Here is a 17,932-nt window from a genome sequence, read left to right as displayed (position 1 = left end):
TCTTGGTGCTTAAAGGAGAATGTGGTTTTATTAGCTTGTTCACATTCCTCATTTAATATATTTTTAAAAATCGACTTATCATTGAATTTTTAATGCTGTCATCGATGTGTTATTAGTGTTATATGATCTCACTGTGTATTAGTGAGAGTTCAGTTTTTTCGTCAGTATATTCCAGAAGACGTTTTATAGATTTTCACGCTAATAATTGCAAATTAAGTATTTCTTCAAGCCCTTTAAATGGTGAAAATTTACACTCGCGCTCGTCAAATTTGTTTTCTCTTTCATTTTATAACACCATACTGTAGCCGTTGCCGTTTGGCTAGGTACATGATGTAGTAAAGAGGCATTTACGAGGTAGGGAAGGCTTGCGTAAATTATGAAGGGTCGTATAAATATTGTAAAGTGTTTTTTTAATGTTATGTAAATGCTCATGCAATTTTGTGTGAATGTGAAGTGATGAATGAATAACCAGATTCTGTATTTTTCCGTCCCCCATCCCTCCCACAATTCTCCCGTCTACGAAGTGGAAAGTTCCGGTGCCTACGTGATACGTAGCATGTTTCTCCCCATCCCACTGTGAAGCCGGAACACCTGCGTACGGAGATGATGAAATCCTCCAACCCCGCCCTTCACAGAAACCCCCCCCCCCTCCCCTACGGAAGAATAGCCGAAAAAACCCGATGCCCGGGGTTTTTCCATCCACCCATCCCCCTCCCAGAAAGTGGCTATATAAGCGAAATGCGGTCGACATGCAAAAAGGATTCTGCTGGAGAGATTGGCCGGAGGCTCTGCGTGGCGAAGCTCCCGTTCTCTGTGAAGAGAGAAAGAAAGGAAGGCAGCCCAGCGTGGAAAAAGACGCGAGTAATAAACGGCGGTGACTTTGGAAAGAGGAGATAAGACGGTATCTTCCTAGCACGCGCAGCAGAAGACGTCAATACACGGCGCCAACACAGGAGTTCTCTCATCCCACAACGATACTAGTCGCAGTATCGAGCCAGCCAAGGAAATCTTCTCCACCAGCAGATCAGCAAGAGTGATAAGTACTCTAGCCACCAATATCCCCAAATTTTCAACAGAATCAGAAGAGCCCATTTCCCTCTCTCTTCCATTCAAGAGAAGAAGAACAGTGATATTTCCCGTACATTTTTTATTATATTTTTTTTGAAGTTCCCCCGTGTCCCCGTGTGTGAGTGAATGATTAATGGTAGTTTGTAGGACAATAAGAGATTATTTGAAATTGGCGTTTGTCATTTTTCAGCATTTCTATAATATTTCACGCCAACAATTGTATTCAAGGTTTATTTTCTTTTCTTTCATTTATTAATTGATGTTATTAGGTTCATAACTGGCCAGTAACAGTAATTTAATTTGTGTTATTCAAAGAGTTGTTCATTTATGTATTTTGTGGAGAAATTCCTATTTAAAGTGATCATTAAACGTGTTGTTGGAATTGTAAACTGTTACGTAAGCCTTCATTATTTCGTACGCGCCAGCCTCCATTCAGCAAGTGAACCTACCCCAACTTATCTTTCCATTTCTTTCCCCCTCCTTCCCTTTCCCCTTGCCATCGAACCGCGACCCGCTCACCTTGAGCAATCCCTCCAAACTATCCTCCCCCACCCCTCTGAAAGTGGAACCCAGTCGGACGGAGTGCGGACGGGTGGGTTACAATACGTTATGGCATAGATGTAAATGTTACTTCAGATACCCTCCCATCGAAAACCTCCAGTTATAAACCTGTCTCATTGTAGCGTGCTCATGTTCTATCGAGAGTTATTTATTTTTTACGTAATAATCCTTCTCATGCTAAACCCATTCGATATCATTGGATCTTTGAAATGCTTTTTTTCCTTGTTTTTTGAATAATGATTTCTTTTTTCATTTTGGAAAATCTACTATGGTTGTACTTTACTCGAGATGCTTTCACTTGCCTTGCCTTGAACCTAATATACAACAACTTAGACGCACCAAATGTGTTTAATAATGATCGGCGTAATAATTTAGGTCGAATCCTATATTATGGTCAGTTAATTACTTGCTTTTACATGAATTAAATCTTTTTATGCCTGACAAAGAGACGTTTCTATCTTATTGTTGTTGAGTACATTCGATGTTGTTCTTACATTAGGGAGAGTACGGCAGCTTGCAATCATGGACCTTGAAACAGCAGCATAGGAATATCATAAAGCAGGACGGCCTCTACAGTGAAGTGATACATGAAACCGGAAAAATGAAGAATGAAACAAAAACTGAAATTGAAGATCTGAAGCCTCAGAGTTGAAGACACAAGAGGAACATTCATTTCTTAGCATCAAGACGTGAAGAATGATTATCTGAGGAACTTGACCTTATTTTGTGCTTGATATTTTGTGTCTATTTCAATTGTATGTGCCTTTCTGTATTATTTTGATGATTGTGACTTTGTGTGAAATGGAAAATGTATTTTTGTGTGAATGTGATTTGATATGAGGTTGAGAATGCTATATTGTGTGAATGTGAGAATGTTATTTGGTGTGAATGAGGGAATGTGATGTGGTTAAATGTGAGAATGTTATTCTGTGTGAATGAGAAAATGTTATATTGTGTGAATGTCATAATGTTTTGGTGTGATTGAGAAAATGTTATATTGTGTGAATGCGAGAATGTTTTTTGGTGTGAATGTGAGAATATGTATGGTTTGATTCAGAGAATGTGATATGGTTTGAATGTGAGAATATAATTTGGTGTGATTGAGAAAATGTTATATTGCGTGGTTGTGAGAATGTTATTTGTATGAAGGAGAGAATGTTATATTGTGTGAATGTGAGAATGTTATATTGTGTGAATGTCATAATGTTTTGGTGTGATTGAGAAAATGTTATATTGTGTGAATGCGAGAATGTTTTTTGGTGTGAATGTGAGAATATATATGGTTTGATTCAGAGAATGTGATATGGTTTGAATGTGAGAATGTTATTTGGTGTTAATGAGAGAATGTTATATTGTGTTAATGCCATAATGTTTTTGGTGTGATTGAGAAAATGTTATATTGCGTGAATGTGGGAATGTTATATTGAGTGAATGTGAGAACCCCTATGAAAAAATTGTATAAAACCTGTATAAAATTGTATAAAATTTTTATATACATTCTGTATAGAATAACATACAAGTTGTATACAGTCTTTATACAGATTGTATAAAATTTCTATACAGATTTTATACAGTCTGTATACGTTATATACAAAAATGAGTGTATACAATGTGTATAAAAATATACATTTTTATACAAATTATATGCAGGCTGTATAAGAATTGTATACGGGCTGAATAAGAATTGCATACGGGTTGTATGAAACAAGACCTACCCTATGAAAAAATTGTATAAAACCTGTATAAAATTGTATAAAAGTTTTGTATACATTCTGTATAGAATGTTATACAAGTTGTATACAGTCTCAATACAGATTGTATAAAATCTCTATACAGATGTTATACAGTCTGTATACAAGTTATATACAAAAATGAGTGTACATATACAGTTTGTATAAAAATATGCATTTTTACACAAATTACATACGGGCTGTATTAGAATTTTACATGGGCTGTATAAGAATTAAATATGGGCAGCATAAGAATTGTACTTGGGCTGTATACGGGCTAAGAATTGTATACGGACTGTATGAAAGAAGACCTAGGAATACCTCATCCAAAATAGGTGGAGTAATACTACCCATTTTCTTCCTCAATTCATCTCAGGTCCTAAAGAAACACTCATAAAAAATATTCCAACAGACCATTTCCCTTACCACACTTCCTCTAGGAACCCACATGCATACAAAGGCCTAAATAAAAATGGAGTGAATGCTGGCCAAAATATAACATTATAATCCTTTACACATTGTTAAACTGAAAACTAACCAGCCATTCAATACCAGATTTTTAAATGATAAATAGGGGATTCTCAAGTTAAACAGTGGAAATTAAGAATAGCATGTAATTAATTCAAAGTAAAACATCATTTACTCATAAAAAAGTAAACGTCTACGTGGTACTTCCCACACAGCACACGGACACCTTTAAGACACGTTTAGGTTAGGACTGAATTTCGTTCGATACTAGTATCTAAATAATAGGTCCAGACAACAATTTAAATAAATTAGGCATCAATTCCATACACAATATTTATTGGGCTTCTTTGGTGAAATAATACAACACAAGAAACTACATAAATATTATGTACTTAATTTTCTTCTCCCCCTGCAACCGTGTTGTTGCTGTCACTTGGCGTGCCTTAGTGAGTTTCTGATAGCCACCTCCACATCTTTTTCAGAGACTGACATGCTCTCCTGCACTGCTACTGTAGTAATGAAGTATATAAAAATTTCATTGTAGCAAGAAATTGTCTCTTGTAGGTAACAAGCAGATTACATAAGACAGGAAACTACAGTCTTATTAGTCTTGTGTTTAACATTCTTAAGGTTTCAAAATTAGGAAACCTGTCCATTTTAGGCCGTAAACATTTTAGAAACTTTTCTTTGGATTTTTCTCCTTCTTAAAAAAGAGAAGATTTTAAGTAAAAATATTAATACATTATGTATTTATATTGAAAGTTATAAAATATACTAGCAATACATATATTATAATTAAGAACATTTTTCATAGAGCAATTGTTGCACGAGAGATCCGAACGACAGAATACAACAAACACAACTAAAATGCAAGAATTTCCAAATGAATTGCTGCTACAATATTTTAAATCACCACTTTCAGTCCTGTTCAACAAAATCCTGAAGCCACTTTTAACTTGAAATTACGTCCAAAGAATTTCAGGGAGAAAGGGTACATACCTTAATGTTTTTCGTAGGGGTGAAATTGTCTCTTCTTATCGCCCAAACACACTTCTTCTTCAACCCATGAAGATCTATAGGAAAGCTAAAAACTTAAACTTTGGGTCTAGTCCTGCAGGAGTTTCCTTCGCATACCGGCACCACACACGAGAAAGGCATATTTAACAAAAATGCCTCACAAACTAGTTTCTGAAGCCCACCGAATGAAATTAAAGAATAACGGAAACTTCGCTATTCACAAAAACTCTAATTTTCACCAACTTAACCACAAAAATCCATGGAATATCGTGAAACGTAACGTGAACCACGTAATCTCCAACTGCGATCCTGGGCGATCCTTCCGCGGGCTCTCTTTCTAGCTGGCTATGGCCCCATCCGCAAAAGAAAATAGTCCTACACCGGATATGAATTTTTTAATCCAGCGTATCCAGATACGAAATGACTACTGTGTCACATATTAAATCACGAGTTTTTAGGAAATTTGGGCGTATGTGATACAATTTTATCGCTGCATATGAATTTGCCAGTGTACTGTGTAAAACCTTCGTACCGCTTCGTACAAACTGGACACGGGGACACTATGGAGGCGATGGAGGCTATGGAGATATGGACGCCCGCTGGTCGTCCGAGATTGGACGGAGTGGTGGAGACGGATGGCATGGACGGGAGCCGGCCATCCTCTGTCTGCCCTGAAAATCCTCGGAATTTTAATGATCTTTAGAAGCAATTGAACTCTTGAATTTGGAACATTATTTTGGTCCCCTACTAAGTTGATTTTTGGACTTAAATTTTTGACGCCTCGGTTGAAGATTTTCCAAGTGGCATTGAATGACTAGCGTTGATGCATCTCCGAGAATCTTCTTTAAAACGCGATTCATGATCTTTAGAAGCAATTGAACTCTCGAAGGTGGAACATTATTTTGGTCCCCTACTAAGTTGATTTTTGGACTTCAGTTTTTGACGCCTACTTTGAATTACTGTTATACAAATTGTATACACTATGCACAAATTGTATACATTGTGTACAAATTGTATACATTGTATACAAATTGTATATGCTGTATACAGCATGTGAATTAATACAGTTTATACAATTTGTATACAATGTATATATACAAATTGTATACAACCTGTATAAGTTGTATAGAAATTTTATACGGTTTTATACAATTTTTTCATAGGGGAATGATTTTGGTGTGATTTAGTGAATGTTATTTGGTGTGATTGATAGAGCGTATTTAAGTTTTAATTTGCTGAATGTGGTTATGCGTGAATGCGAGTATGATATTTTGTGTGAATGAGGGTATATTATTAAGTGCGAATATTACAGCGTAATGCGGCGTGAATGAAGGTATTAATTTAGCATGAAGAAGTGTTATTTCGTATGAATGAGACGGTTATCTAGTGCGAATGAGTAAGGTATTACGTTTGAACGACAGTATGTTAAGTGTGAATGTGGGTATTTTATTATGCGAGAGTATTTAAACGCTATTTTGTGTGAATGAGGGTATTCATTTAGTATGAATGAGATCGAGTATGTTTCTAGTGTGATTGAGAGTATGTTACGTAATGTGAGTTTTAGTATATGATTCAGAGTGATTGAGTTGGTATGTTCCTTCGTGTGAATGAGAGTGTGATATTTGGTGTATTCGATTATGCTATTTAGTGTGAATGAAGGTATTTATAGTGTTAATGTTAGAGCATAATTTTGTGTGAATGATACAATCGAATTTCCTTAGTGTGAATGAGGCTATATGATTTAGTTTGAATGAGAGTATGTTATTTTTCTTGAGTTTTAGTGTGAAATATTGTGTGAATGAGTGACTGAGGTTATCTAATATAGTGTGAATATGAGTGTGCCATTTAGTGTGAAAGTGGGTATTTAATTTAGTATGAATGAGATAATGTGCGTATGTAATTTTGTGTGAATGCAGGTGATATCTAGTGTACATTGGAATGAGTGATTTTTCGTAGTCGAGAAGAGTTTATTTTAGATTATTAGTCGAATGTAATTTATTTTGAATTTTAATGCTTCTTTAGCATTGGACTTTGGGATTTTGAATGAATGTTGTATGGTGTAATATAGAAAAATTAGTATGAATGAGAGAATTTGAGTATGATATCAAGTATTGTTATTTAGTATGAGTGAGAGAGTGTGATTTGGAATGTATTTATGAATGGTAGAGATTGGTATGTTTGATCATATAGTAGAATTTGGTAGTGTAGTGTATAAAGTAGAGTAGTGCATGTCCCCCTCAAATCCAACTGCGTCCTCAACGTGGAGAGGGGGTGTAACAGCGGACAGTCATGTTTAACTGACGTTACCAAGGAGATTCATTCCAAACTGCCACATAATGTTCGGTGGATTTATTGCTTATTTTCGCAGCGTTAGCTAAGTATACAATGAAAACGGCCCGGACGTTTCCCTAATGTAAAACTGGCTAATTAATTACATGACTTTCCGCTGGCAAATGCAGTTGGTGTTTATGTATCGGTATGGATGCTTATGTATGAGAATTATCAGTGTCTTTTTTTAAATATAGATTTTATCTATTTGTGTAATCATATAATTTTAGTAAATCTAAGTGTGAAATCAGTCTGTTATATTGTTTTTGTAGATTAAATTTGCAATAAATTATATATGTTTTAAACTGTGTCGATATTTAAACTTAAGTATCCTCTTAGTCCGTGTGCTACCGAGAGAAATTAAAATAAAATATTTATATTATGTATTTGTCATAGAAATATTCTATTGCCGTGTTTCTATAGTGTTTTTATCTATTTGTGTAATCCTATAATTTAAGTAAATCTAAGTGTGAAATCAGTCTGTAATATTGTTTTTGTAGATTAAGTTTGCAATAAATTATGTTTTTTTAAACTGTGCCGATATGATACAACCGTGTGTGACTTAATTTTACTGCTTAATTCATTTTCTGCCGTGAAAATTGTGCATTAAATTCTTTAATCTATATTATTTTTGTATTCCAGGAACATTGCGTATGCATTATTTTAATATATTATAACTTGTAACTTTCGATGCATTTTAGTTTTAATACATACCTAGTCTATATTGTGACGAACGGGTTTTGCGTCCGTTATAAAATAGAGCAAGAAACACCTCAGAGCGGGGGCGACGTAAAAAACGAGTAATTTTGGGAATGCGAAACGTACGGGATAATTGGAAGGGGAGGTTGAGGGTGAAAGACCACACGTATTCCTGGGTTGCGAACACAAGAAATGCATTTATTGACAAATATCGCAATAATTAAATTTAACATACAAAAATATGGGGAGTAGCACTTGAAAAAATGTTAGTAGGGCCGGATTATCAAGGATCAAATACAAAATACGAAGAAACCAAAAATCAACTTGATAACATAAAAGTAAACTTGAAATGAACTGCATTTAAATCTTTTCGCAGGGTTTAAAAGTCCTCTGCTGCACTTTTGAGATTCAAGATTCACTAATTATTCCAGCGCTTTCTTGCAATGGGAAAAGAGGGGGTAGGAGGGAGAAACGTTCTCGACGCTGCTTCGACCGGGGACAGTGGTGGGGACACGGTTGATTACTGCACCTTATTCGGGAACACGAGGTGGTGACGTGGCCGAGTAGACTTCTCATGCGCTCGCGATGGTTCCTCGTTGCATTTTCCAAGCCGACGACTGGGGAGTTGCCAAGGTGCTTTCTCTCTATCTCCAGTAGCCTGTGGCTCCAATGCTCCACCGACTCTCTCCAACGTTGGTGGCTCGATCAATCTCGACCGTCCTCTCCACCGTCTATCTCCGATGTTGAGTGGTCCAAATGAATGCTCGACCGACTCCTCCGATGTTGGGTGGTTCAATGACTGCTCGACCGACTCCTCTCCACCGTTTCTCTCCGATGTTGAGTGGTTCAATGACTGCTCGACCGACTCCTCTCCACCGTCTCTCTCCGATGTTGAGTGGTTCAAATGACTGGCTGTCTCTCCCCGATGTTGAGTGTCCCATCACTGACTGTCTCGTGAGAGGGGAAGGGAGGGGAGGGCAGTGGTTCCACTAGCGCGCTCTGTCGGGTCGTGATTCACCTTGTTCGCGCGGTATTTAAAAAAATGCTATTCACACGCACACATGAAACAATTACATTTATACCAAATACACTCAAATAGTAACAAAAAGGAAAGGGTAGGAATTGAGACAAGTGCTACTCATAAATGATAATTAGCGCTGCCGTTACATTGCCCCCACGACGAAATTTCAAAATTTTCGTACAGAAATTTTGAAATTTTGTCTGTCGGACGGCTAGCTGATCCCAAAAAGAAATTTAAGGCAAAGATTGTGAAAGAACCCAAGATCGCAGGTTTAGGAGGTCAGGTTGGGGTCAGTGCGGGATTACTGGTGGGTATCCGCTCTGAGATAATCCTCTGCGTCATGCCTCAAAATAAGGCCTCAGGTTATGAAAATTGAATACTCCGATATCTCTTCCTTCAGAGTTCGTTAAGTGACACGCATTTGGGCCAGACATTCTCGAAATTTGAAACGGGCCGGTATATAAGTGGAAGAACTTCCGGAACAGTTTAAGCTCCGTGCTTGGTTCACGAGGCGTTCATAGGAGTACCTTTTGTCCTAACGAAAAGATGCGTGTTTTCCCTCTCTGGTTACGGATGCGCGTCCTAGCGGCACGTCTCAGACGCTGGGAAGCAAATTTCAATAACACTTCTTGGGTGGCGGAATCTTCCATATTCTGGAGGTTCACGCCATCGGGGATACGGGGGGGTTCATCATGCTCAGGGATGGTTACGCTGTTCAACTTTCGTGCGTCAATGCACAAGCGCAAACGGCCGTCTTTTTTTTCACAACCAATAAGGGACTTTCATAGGGACTTGGGGATTTTCGTATGATGCCTTCCTTTAACATTATATCAATTTGGCGATCTACATCATCTTGGTGGGCAATGGGGATTGGATATGACCTTTGAAATAAAGGTCTCTCATCACTCAAGCGGATCCTATGAACAACCTTGTGAGCGACTGAGGGGGAGGGGCTAAATACGCGCCCGTATTTTACGAATAACACGTTGAGCTGATGTCGCTGCGCGTCATCCAACACTTGGGGAAGGGGGGGTTGTGGCTCGCCTTGGAGTTCGGTCGGGCAACTATATGCGATCGCTATCCCTTCGTTTCCGGGGGATCTGGGGGGGCTTCATGACATACAAAATTAAATATCCCTTTCGAGAAATCAAGAATTATACGGTACCTGGATATAACGTCCATACCAAAAATGACAGGAACAATAAGGTCTGGGACTACAAGACAAGTAACCGACAATTCCATTTCATGGACACGACATGTTAACAATATCTGTTTCGTAATGGGCTTAGATTTTTTGTTGTTCGCACAAAGGATTTGGGATCTTCTAATAGGAAATACTGGGAGAGTGTGATCACGGGATAATAAGGTTTCGCACATGTCATATGATACGACTGAGATTGCACTTCCTGTGTCAATTAGCACGTCTAGGATTGTGCCTTGATAATTTACCTTCACTTGGGGGGTTAATAGTTCGGGTCGTGCGAATACTTCTTCGTGCAACAAATCATGCGGATCATTCCCTACTACTTGGTAAGGTAGGACCCACTGGGGTTCGCTACCTCTCGTCTCTCGGTCCGGTTCCCGGGAATGCTTGGTTCCAAACCTACTTCGTTTAAAGTCGACGAAGGCCGGCGGGCATCACTGGGTCGTGCTGGGTGACGGGGTGGAAAGGGGAGCAAAGGTGGAGGTGAAGAATGAGGGGTGGTAAATGGAGGGATGGGCCTGTTTGTTCGACCATGTGGTCGTGAGTGAGGAGATTCGCACGCTGGCGAGGGAGGGGAATAAGAGGAGGGAGGGGAATGAGAGGGGGGAGGGTTAAAAAACACGTGGTTCTGAATCCCTCGTTCTGGAGGCGCGATGTTAAATGACTCGTTGGTATCGCTTCGGGCAAAGTTTCTGCGTTGGGAGGGACGTTCCTCGCACATGTAGTTTACGCTGGATTTTTGCTCATGACGATCAGACCACGCGGGCAAACTCTCTGCGGAATGGTCATACCAACCTAACAGCTGTCTTAAACGTTCAATGAATACGGGACCCGCCGAACGTATTAAATCTTGGATGTTTATCGGGAACTGCTTAATGATAGCGGTTAAAAGATCGGGATCGTTCAGGTCGAATCCGCTTAATCTAGCTAACGCGATCTTTCTCGTGAGGTATTCCTTCATGGTCCCATGGTTGGGGCGGTGATATTTCCCAGTCGTCACCTTCATTTTATAAGAATACCTGGTGTCGTAATCCCAATAATTCTCCAAGAACTTTGCCTTAAACTCGGCGTAAGTGGGAGGAATTGGGTCCAGCGAATCACTCCACATTTTTGCCTTGCCTTCCAGCAAATAAATAGCAAGACGGGACTGATGCTCGGGCAGAGTGTTAGTGAAATTGAAATAGTCCTCCAAATCTCTAATAAAAGCCAAGGGGTGTTCCGTTAGCCTTTCTCTAAAAAAAGGTTTAGCTATTGGGACAGGAGTCACGGTTTCCCGGAAGGGGACGGGTCGCTCGGTACCTAACTCGTTGATGCGCCCATTCAACTTGGCTACTTCACATTCAACACGTGGTATAATCCCTTTCAAATCCGCGATTTCGCGTCCTAAGTTCACCGTTACCTCTTCGTGAACATCGGAAATTTCCTTGCGGCATGAATTTATTACTGTGGTTTTTGCCCGGGGCATTGTTTCGAGTTGGCTTTCAAAATTATCCTGAACTCTTTTTGTTTCGTGTCGTATCTCGGCACGTACATTTGCAACGTCAGAGCTAAAGGCTTCCAATTTGGTATTAATAAAATTAATACTCTTCTGATGGGAGGCCGCGAGGCTAGAGAAATTATTTGTAATCTCGTGTTGGAACGCAATCATCTTCCCTTCTATCTGAGATTGAACGCGATTCAAATTGTCTGACATCTTCTCTTCTATCTGAGATTGAACATGATTCAAATAGGGAAGTGCACTAGTGTTTCAAATGCACCAAACACATTTTTAAAATTAGAGTTCAGAATAACATAATGTCGTAAAACCACAGTTTAAATCCTAATAGTGAATACTTTATTCGAGATGACCGTCTGAAATATGGAAAAATTCAAAGGCCGCGAAAACGGGTGTCCATGTTGAATATTGGCCGTGACGTCACAAGGCAGTAGCAGAAGGCAGCTTCTACACCGTTTAGTTCTACCACTATTATTGCATAGAAAATTTTCAGAATTTGAGGGTATCCGTTTTTTGCTGTCATAAAATATCTTCAGAATATATATGTGGCTGCTTCTCTTTTGAGTAAACGACTTCATCATTGCGTAATATATTAATATTCATTTACGTGTCAACTTCAAGTTTGGAAAGGGTAGTACGAATAGCACATTGAATCTTTAATAAATGCATCATGGCATTTATTTTTCGCTGGGTATATTTTGACACAATGCCGTTTATCATGCCAAAACTTTTTTTGTAAGAACCGAGTCAAATTAATAAACCTATTTCAGACGTTTGCTGCAAGACTTATTCGTTGCGTATGTATTCACGCCGGCCGGAACGTTCGCCCTTCGCAACTAGAATCATGGGATGTTAGCCTTATTTCCGAGCTGGCTGGTTGTTGCAATGGTTCGCTGTCCAGGATGGGTTCAAGAAAATATAATCTTGGTTGGGAGAAGGAAAATTCCAACGATTTATAAATGGTATACCAAACTTTTATGTATTTATGGTTACTTAATAAGGAGGACAGGTTCGACGCTCCATAGAAATGCGAGACGTTAAGGCTAACAAGGGGAGACCGCGTACCTTGCTGCATCTTTTTCAATTAGGGCGTTAGTTAGGCTGTAATTAATTAATTTTCATGCGTTTCTTTTTACAAGTTATATATATAAATTCAAAATGTCCACCACATCTCAATGGGTCGGTTGGGGTAGTGGTAGCGTGCACAATTCAAAGGATAGATCTCACCCGAAGGACCGTGGTTCAAGACTGCGTCATGGCATTATTTTTTGTTGTCTTCATTGTGATCATACGGCATCAAGTTTATCATTAATTATAATTGCAGCAATCATTGACATGAGACAATTTTTTTATCATCGTTATGGCGTTTAGGTATTTTAGCAGTGTCATTACAAACGCAGAGATACGATGACTACAAGGGTTGGTGTGCGCTAAAATGTTAATTTTTTCTTTGCTTATACTGACCAACTTCCACATTAAAAATGAAAACCACTCTTGCAAGAGCACATACCATTAAAGGCTCGCGGCAAGCAACAATATGCGTACAGGCATAATTAATAAGAACACAAAGCGAATATAAAATGCCATATATCTCGAACACTTGTAATTCACATTACTCCAAAGGGAGTTTACTTACTCAGTACATACCTCAGTACCTACCAGTTTACCTCAGTAGCAGTGCTAAAAGAACCATTCTGAAATATAATTTCAACTAACAAATAGGATGAAATAAAAGTTGATAACCCTAGACCGGGCGCGCTGGCGTATAAAATACGTCAATCTTTGAAAACCAAGGATTTCGACATTGTACGTACATTCTGGGCTATAATGGTCTCGTGTATTCTTACAATGTACTTTGACTGCCTATATTGCGAGTTTTCAAAGTTCGAGGTATTGTAGCTAATTTTTTGGATCAGCAAGGTGAACCCGTCACCAGTGGAGTACAAATTACGCCGCGCGACCTGCCGTGTACCTTTATATCTGTATCACCTATAAATGTACTAATTTCAACAAATAAAGATTAACTTTAACAAAAATCGTTTGTTATCATATATGCACATATCATGGGCAAAGTACGCATTTTGCCCGGTCGTGTAAAAAAACAGTCGCGCCATAATTCTTTAACCAAACTACTTTCAGTTTATAAATTACGTAGGTCTACGCGGAAGATGCTATATTTTGACTCAACACACTTTCTGATGTGACTGAGGTACCTATTAAGTAAATTATTATAATATAAATATCAATTTGATCTTACAATACCTTCAAATGATCTTCAAAACAGAATATCATCGATAGGTAAGAGTCAGGAGCAGCCTTAAACCATTTATTCCGTATAGCTTGTGCTTAAGGCACGGGAATGAATATCTTCTCCAGGCTTTTGTTTCGACGTCGAGATGAAATTTGGAACAAAAAATCATTTATAATTCTATTTTGAATTCATGTTTTCGGTACTAGACGACATTTTTAGGAAGCAAACTCCACCGATTCCCGGAAACTCTCGCCGCGCTAAAGAAGGCGACGGAATTCAGCGATACTCCACTGGTGACTACTGCCTTGTGACGTCACATCTCAATCAAGATGGAGGCACTGTGTTTCAGCGCAACATGAAATTTTCCGACTTTCAAAACGTTTTAAAGTGCATACCCCAGATGCAGAAAATAAAAGTGACTATACTAATGTTTCTTTTTTAGGCTAAACTTTCAAATTCAGCAATAAAAAAAAATTAGTGCACTTCCCTATTGTCTGACATTTTCTCTTCTATCTGAGATTGAACATGATTCAAATTGTCTGACATTTTCTCTTCTATCTGAGATTGAACATGATTCAAATTGTCTGACATTTTCCCTTCCACTGCACTTAAATTATCAGACATTTTTTGGACTAGTGCGAGCAAACTGTCGAGTTTATCAGGGGAAGTGACGGGTGGGGGAGAATTCATCGGGGATGAGGCGACGATAGGCGTCTCGTCCTCCACTTCAGTTGTATTCACCACGGAGCTCGTCTCCCCTTGAACAGATAACGTCTGAAAATGGCTGGCCAAGGATTTAAACGGGGTCTGCTCATCGCTTTCCGAGTCGTCATCCGACCGCATTTTGGTCGTCGCGTCACGGTATTTAGTGAATGCTGTCTCCGAATCACTCATCTTAAACAAAATTAATTATCCTCGTCGTTCCTTCTTTTCTTACTCGTCCGTCTCACACATGAAATTAGCAAATAAATGGTAATGACCACAAATAGAAACTGCGGAAAAGAGCACAGAAATGGCCTCTGACTCAAAACAATGAATATAATGTTGAGTTGACGAGTTAACACGTGGCGCGGAGCAAAGTTCCCATTCCACTCAAATAGGTATGGAGAGGCCACGCTCCACCAAACAAGAATGACGGCGTCAAATGCGTGATCAGGCAACGGCGTGGTTGCGGTGCCACTAAATATCTCGTCAAACGAAAAATCGGGTGAATTCGTGATCATGCAGAAATGCATGATCGAGCCCCACACGTTGGAGCGCCAAAACATGTGGCGAACGGGTTTTGCGTCCGTTATAAAATAGAGCAAGAAACACCTCAGAGCGGGGGCGACGTAAAAAACGAGTAATTTTGGGAATGCGAAACGTACGGGATAATTGGAAGGGGAGGTTGAGGGTGAAAGACCACACGTATTCCTGGGTTGCGAACACAAGAAATGCATTTATTGACAAATATCGCAATAATTAAATTTAACATACAAAAATATGGGGAGTAGCACTTGAAAAAATGTTAGTAGGGCCGGATTATCAAGGATCAAATACAAAATACGAAGAAACCAAAAATCAACTTGATAACATAAAAGTAAACTTGAAATGAACTGCATTTAAATCTTTTCGCAGGGTTTAAAAGTCCTCTGCTGCACTTTTGAGATTCAAGATTCACTAATTATTCCAGCGCTTTCTTGCAATGGGAAAAGAGGGGGTAGGAGGGAGAAACGTTCTCGACGCTGCTTCGACCGGGGACAGTGGTGGGGACACGGTTGATTACTGCACCTTATTCGGGAACACGAGGTGGTGACGTGGCCGAGTAGACTTCTCATGCGCTCGCGATGGTTCCTCGTTGCATTTTCCAAGCCGACGACTGGGGAGTTGCCAAGGTGCTTTCTCTCTATCTCCAGTAGCCTGTGGCTCCAATGCTCCACCGACTCTCTCCAACGTTGGTGGCTCGATCAATCTCGACCGTCCTCTCCACCGTCTATCTCCGATGTTGAGTGGTCCAAATGAATGCTCGACCGACTCCTCCGATGTTGGGTGGTTCAATGACTGCTCGACCGACTCCTCTCCACCGTTTCTCTCCGATGTTGAGTGGTTCAATGACTGCTCGACCGACTCCTCTCCACCGTCTCTCTCCGATGTTGAGTGGTTCAAATGACTGGCTGTCTCTCCCCGATGTTGAGTGTCCCATCACTGACTGTCTCGTGAGAGGGGAAGGGAGGGGAGGGCAGTGGTTCCACTAGCGCGCTCTGTCGGGTCGTGATTCACCTTGTTCGCGCGGTATTTAAAAAAATGCTATTCACACGCACACATGAAACAATTACATTTATACCAAATACACTCAAATAGTAACAAAAAGGAAAGGGTAGGAATTGAGACAAGTGCTACTCATAAATGATAATTAGCGCTGCCGTTACAATATGCTACTTTGGAAAATAAAAACTTGAGAAGATGGTATATTTTTATTGTTTGCGTGTACGTACCAATGACATTTTTATCTTTCAAATTTTTAAATATAGAGTGATCAATAGTTTGTGCTGAATGTCATAAAGTGCAAATATGGTTATGTTATTTCGTTTGTTGAATATCTGTAGTTAGGTGTGAATGGCTTTGTGACTTGGTGTGATAGAAGTAAGCGGTTTAGTGAGAATAATACATCTTAATTAAGTGTGTATGAGGGTATGAAATTTAATGTGGAGAGAATGTGTAATTGAGCGTGAAATGAGATTTAGTTAAGTGTGAATGAGTATGTTATTTAGTTTTATGCAATTGTGTGTGGTGTAAGTGTGTTTTCTTATGTGTCAACGAGTGTGTTATTTAGCGTAATGAGTGTGTGCTACTTAACGTCAATTTGTGAATGTAATTTCGTGTAAATGACGGAGTTCCTCTTGTTGTTAAATGTAAATGTATTGCAAATCCTTCCCCAGCCCCCTCGTATAATTGCACGTTTCTTTTAATACTTACCTAGATTTTAAAACATAGAAAAACACAAAAAAATGGGACACTAACAAATATTGTGCGGACCTTTCCCCAGTCTTCTAGAACTAGAGTCTGAGAGAGAAAACTGGTGCAGGCCTCTCTTGTAGCAGTCTTCAGCGATGTAGAGGAGTGGGAGGTTACATGTATGTGTGGTGCATACTTCAATGCAATGGGCAGGGAAAAATTATAGGATAGGCGGTACACCTCAATGGAGTATATGCAGCGGAGAGAAGAGTAGGAATTGTTGATCCCTGGTAAGTAGGAAGAGTGGAACAAGAAGCAGCATTTGCATCTTTAGCGGTTGCAGGGATGGAGAAAGGGGGAGACGAGCGGGTGGATCTGAATATGTTCCGCAGGTAGGGTGCCCGTCTGTACGTGATGGAAGGGAGGAGACTGGATGTAGTATGGTTTGTGTTGATGATTGGATAGAGGTCTGTGAGGATATTTTGTATTTTTTGGGTGCCAGTAAAGAATGTCGTGGAGAGGAACAACTTCTTAGCTCCTCCCGTGCCCCCCGCATAATTTCCTCAGTATAAAAATTAAAAAGCTGTATGGAAAGAGGGCAGCCTCGCCTCACACTTCGACCACTTCGATTCTCCTTTGACTTCCATAACTTGTGCAACTGTCATACAACCGGGAGTTTTAAAAGCAATATATCCCTTATACCGCGGAAATAATCATGCCCGTAGCATTATAACAAGGCGCAAAAGATTCAGCTACGATTTCTTCGCCATATTCGGGCGGAACGCTGTGGCCAACATCGCACGGCGTGGAAGTGAGGGGGGGATGAGGGAGCGTGACGTCACGGTTGGGAATGCAGACGACATATCGTATACTCGCTTCAGATATTTTAACACTCATCCGTTGCAAAGTCGCTGAAGAATAAGTGAAGATATTGGGCACAAAAAATGATTATAGAATTAAAAAATATATTTTTACGATGAACTAAGGCATCTTATAGCTTTGACTGTGCGCAAAAGGCTAAATAAATCGAGTTAAAACTAGAAGCGATCGTATTAAATACATTGACTATGAATGTCATATGCAAACATTGATGTACCCAGCGAGGGGCAGGGGGGGGCACTATATATAACCCTGTACCCGTCACTCCAATAGTCCC

At 39.6% G+C, this 17,932-nt stretch overlaps 1 long non-coding RNA gene across 1 annotated transcript; it reads left to right on the top strand.

Annotated features, from left to right (window-relative positions):
* Positions 1 to 775: 775 nt before the first annotated feature.
* Positions 776 to 2,181, top strand: LOC124165408. Its single transcript, XR_006866224.1, has 2 exons — positions 776 to 1,040; positions 2,129 to 2,181. It is a non-coding gene; the product is annotated as an uncharacterized LOC124165408 (long non-coding RNA).
* Positions 2,182 to 17,932: the final 15,751 nt, after the last annotated feature.

Source organism: Ischnura elegans, chromosome 9 (genome assembly GCF_921293095.1).
Source record: "Ischnura elegans chromosome 9, ioIscEleg1.1, whole genome shotgun sequence".
Lineage (NCBI taxonomy): Eukaryota > Metazoa > Arthropoda > Insecta > Odonata > Coenagrionidae > Ischnura > Ischnura elegans.
The sequence above is the reverse complement of the archived record's forward strand: the minus strand, read 5'-3'. Positions and strand labels throughout refer to the sequence as shown.